We start from the raw sequence: 5,449 nt of genomic DNA, 5'->3' as shown, positions 1-5,449 counted from the left end.
CTCTCTCTCTCTAATCAAGTGGAAACTAAATGTGCCCCTAAAACTTAACACTATAACCTGAAATCTCATTTAAAACCCCTAAATACATTCAGATTAGATTACACCTGAAGTATGAATCATTAAAACTGCTTTTCATTGCGGGAAATATAAATAAACATTACATAATATTTTCGTGGCAATAAATGGAAGAGAATGGGGGGGGGGGGGGTACGGCTTTAAACCTACTGCTACGATTATCTTTCGATCTTTCTGTCTATATGTCTGTCTGTCTCTCTGTCGCTCTATCTTTTTCCCTCACACACACACACACGCATATGTATATATATATATATATATATATATATATATATATATATATGTATGTATATATATGTGTGTGTGTGTGTGTGCGTATGTGTCTATCTATTTATCTATCTAACTATCTATCTATATGTATGCACACACACACACACACACACACATGCGCGCGCGCATATATATATATATATATATATATATATATATATATATGTATATATATATATGTGTGTGTGTGTGTGTGTGTGTGTGTGTGTGTGTGTGTGTGTGTGTGTGTGTGTGTGTGTGTGTGTGTTAATATAGTAATATGTCTGGCTGTTATTTATGTACCATTTTCTCTCCCTCTTTCCCTGTTTTACATTTTCTTTCCTCAGTATTCATTAATACCATCAACATTATCGCCATTGGCATTATCATTACTATGATTATCATCAATATCTTCATGACAATCATTACCATTATTCCTAGTATTAGCATTGTGACAGTTATCACGATTACTTCTATTATAGTTATAAATGTCGACATCATCATTACCATCATCAATATTATTATCAATATTCTTATTATCATCATTACTATTCTTATAGAAATTGTAATCCTTATTATTCTTACTATTAAAATTATTATCACCACCAGCATTAATGTTGATAATGATATTATTATTATCATTGTAATTATTATTGTTTCTATGATTTTTTTTTAATTATTGATATTACCAATCTGATTATCATTCTCATTTTTTATCATTATCATCATCGTATTTATTATAATTATTAATACTTCGCATTATTATTATTATTATTATTATTATTATTATTATTATTATTATCATTATTATCATCATTATTGCTATGATTATCGTTGCCATTATTATTACTATCATTATTTTTTTCGTTGTCATCATTATTATAACCATTATTACAATTGTTATTATCTTTGTTATAGTTATTGATCTTGTTCATATTATTTTAATTTTTACCATTATCATTATCATCCCTATTATTATTATTATTATTATTATCATTATTATTATTATTATTATTATTATTATTATTATTATTATTCTTATTTGATTATTATCATTATTATTATTCTTGTTGTTGTTACTATTATCATCATTATCATTTGTATATTATCATTATTATTATTATCATCATCTTCATTCTGTTATTATTATCATAACTAATATTCTTAATATTGTTTTTATTGTAATAATTGTTATTATCATTATCATTATTGTTATCATTATGATTATGATCTTCATAAACTATGATTATAACAACAATATCAATTAGAGTAATATCAATAATGATAATGATGATGATAATAATAATGATAATGATAATAATAATAATAATAATAATAATAATAATAATAATAATAATATTATTATTATTATTATTAATGATAGTGAAAACAATGACAATAATATTGATAATAATAGTAACAGTGATGAAAATAATGTATAATAGTAATACTACTACTACTGCTAATAATAATGATAATAATAATAATAATAACAATAGTAATAATAATAATAATAATAATAATAATAACAATGCTAATAACAGTAACTATAATAATAATAACAATAAAAATAACCAAAAATATTAGAATAATAATAATAATAATAATATCAATAACAATGACAGTAACTATAATAATAAACACAAAAAAATAACCAAAAATATTAGAATAATAATGATAATGATAATGATAACAGACAAATAATAAGAATAAGAATAGGAATTGCAACACAAAATAATAATAATAGCGATGATGAAAACAAACATTATTTTCATTATAATGGCGATAAAGATAATAATCACAATCATCAAAATACTAATACGAATACTGATACTAATGATTTAACAAATAATGATGATGATAATAATAACATTAGTGATAATGATAATAATAATAATAACATTAGTGATAATTATAATAATAACAAAACTATCAACATTAATAATAACAGTAAAAATATAATTGACCATAATCATAATAATGATAATGTTAACTGTTATTATTGTTCTTATTTTCATTCTTATTATCATTATTGTCATTTTTATTATTACTACTACTATTTGTATTATTATTATTATTATTATTATTATTATTATTATTATTATTATTATTATTATTATCTCTCTTACTATCAATATTATTGTTATCATTATCATCATTACTATCATTATTTTCATCATTATCATCATTATTATCATTATCATCATCATTATCATCATTATTATCATTATCATCATCATTATCACTAGCATTATCATAATCGTTATCATTATTATCATTATTACTATTATTGTTGTTGTTGTTATGATAATAATGGCGACAGTAATAATGATAACAATAGTAATAATAACAATAATAATAATGATAATAATAATTGATAATGATATTAATAATAATAAAATGATAATACACATAATAATGCTAATAATGATTATGATGATTATGATGATACTGATAATAATAATAATAATAATAATAATAATAATAATAATAATAATAATAATAATAATAATAATAATAATAATGATAATAATAATAATATCGATAATAATAATAATAATGATAATGACAATAATAATAATTATAATTATTATCTAATACAACTATAATAATACATATAATGATAAAAATGATTATGGGGATAATGGTGATAATAATAATAATAATAATAATAATAATAATAATAATAATAATAATAAAAGTAATAACAATAACAACATAAATAATAATGACATGATATCAGTAATGAAAATGATAAAAACGATAACAATAATTATCACTACAACCATAAGGTAATTTTACTTTCTTAAAAGACCAATGAAAGCATTTGCATACACAGTTTTTTCATTAAATATGTTTAGTTAATCAGTCAATCAGTTAAACGATTCGACACAACTACTCGTTCATTAATGACTTGCTAATGTACCTCATCATCGTTAACAAACTCATTAACGTGTGTTTACATTACGTTCATTTTTATTCACGAAGGAGAGGCAGGAAGATGCTTGATAATGGGTTAGCATGGGGGGGAATGGTCGTTGGAACGAATGAGGAAATACGTACTCGTGATGGATAATTTACTCGTGGCCATTTCAGGGGAAACGCGACAAATTGCGCTGTGATGTATCCCTGTGTCAGGAGTGAAAGTGAATGTGTGTGTGTGTGTGTGTGTGTATATGTGTGTGTATGTGTATGTGTTTGTGGGCGCGCGCGCGCGTGTGTGTGTGTGTGTGTGTGTGTGTGTGTGTGTGTGTGTGTGCTTGTGCGTGTGCGTGTGCGTGTGCGTGTGCTTGAAATATATTATATAAGAGTTGTCCTACTTTTAATGTGCTCATGACGCTTTAATGTGCTCATGACGCTTTAATGTGCTCATGATGCCATCTCCCCTGTCAAGGACTGCAGGTTCCAGGATGGATGGTACCCCCGCACTCTGCTGTGTTCTCTTAATAATATTTGGTAATCGTCCAACACTGACCTTGCAGGACAGGGTATGAGGCCCAAGGGCGTCCATTCGACTCCCATGTTTGCGGGCACCGATCCTCTGAGCGATGACGATACGGAGGATGCCATCGTCGAGGTGTGTTTCCCCACGGCGGATAGAAGACGAACTCTGGACAGTTGATTCGCTTCGTTCAGCGTGCGGTTGAGAGGGGCTTTGGCTGATACAAAATGCCACGCCTCCCGTTTAGATCTGGGTAGGGATCGGTTCCTCCTCTACTCTGCCGTAACACCCTCTAAAAACTCACTGCTTCAGTCAAATCGTCAAAAGGCAGTGCACGCAAAGTCTGCGGAAGTATCAGGTCAGTAAGGTGTACAGTGTCGTTATACGGATATAAAATTAGGAGTAGCTACGTCTGTCACCTTCCGAATCCCAAGGCCCTCAAGTCTGACAGGGAGAGAGGCTTGTTTCAAATTGTCAGCATCAAAATTGACACTGCATAAACCTGTGATTGCTCTCCGTAAAGTATCATCGGCGAGTTGCAAGAGTGGGATGTTTTTTAAACGAAGGCCATGTGCGTAATGTGTACTGCAGTTTAGGGAGGGCAAAGCATTTTTTAGAAGTAGCAGGGCTAGATGAGCATCAATTGCTATAAGGCACTCAATCATGCCTTGAAGCTCTTCGTGTTTCCTTTGCAGTACTGGAATTGCTGCTGCCAAACTGGTATTTTCCTCTTATATTGGGAGACGCAGCAGGTCACGAAACCCATTAAGAGTCCGTTGTTCTTCCTCTTGTGTGTGCTTGAGAATCAATTTTCACTTTGCATCACTGATGGCTATTTCTGATTGGTGCAGCTCAGAGGTTGAGGTTGGTCAGATCAGTCAAAACATTCTCCACAGTGCATCATCCAGGTATCATTATTTTATTAATTCGTTGGTAACCTTGTTGACTGGGCATATGGCGTCCCTTTGTTGCAGTCCCGTCGCAGATTCCAGCAAGGTCTCTCCAAAAAAATAGATCTGCTAGAGGCGCCGAAAAAGGCATGGATTTGCTCTTTAGGTGCCCTTAGGAAAACGTCTCTACGAATGCAGTTGAAAGCCTTTTTCATGGCAATTTTGATGAGCGTGTTTTTCCTGACAGCTGTTTATATATGAACGGGTCGCGTGCACTTCTGCTTCACAGCCAAGTCTTAGAAAGAACGCAGAAAGAAGCATGCACATGCGAAATCTAGGATTTCACCATCCAACACCATGTTAACAAAGGCCGCTATAGCTTCTTTAGGAGTTTCACCTGCAACACCTGTGTCACGACCAAGTCAATTCTTTAAATGCATCGGCTTAAGGCCATCAGGTCCTTCTGCGGAATCCGAGGGAAAGCAATTCACAGCTGTGGTGATTTCCTCTTTAATGACAACCACGGCAGTGGGTAAACTGGCATCGGATGGCGTAGGCAGACTGAGAGGCCTTCTGGTGATGGCAGGCGTTTCGCTTATAGTGTATTAATAACATCCTCGCCACGGTCAGCAAAGCCTTCCTTAGAGGCAATGAGTCTTACTGCGCATTTTATGTCACAATCTTTTGTCGGTTGTTTGAGTGCGCCGTAAGCAAAAACAAAGATGCGGGCCCATCCATATTCCGTTTTATTTTTGTATTACATTATTAAGGAGTTCTAGCAGAGCTGCTGCCT

This window comes from Penaeus chinensis, chromosome 9 (assembly GCF_019202785.1).
Source record: "Penaeus chinensis breed Huanghai No. 1 chromosome 9, ASM1920278v2, whole genome shotgun sequence".
Taxonomy (NCBI): domain Eukaryota; kingdom Metazoa; phylum Arthropoda; class Malacostraca; order Decapoda; family Penaeidae; genus Penaeus; species Penaeus chinensis.
This window is presented reverse-complemented; position numbering follows the sequence as displayed.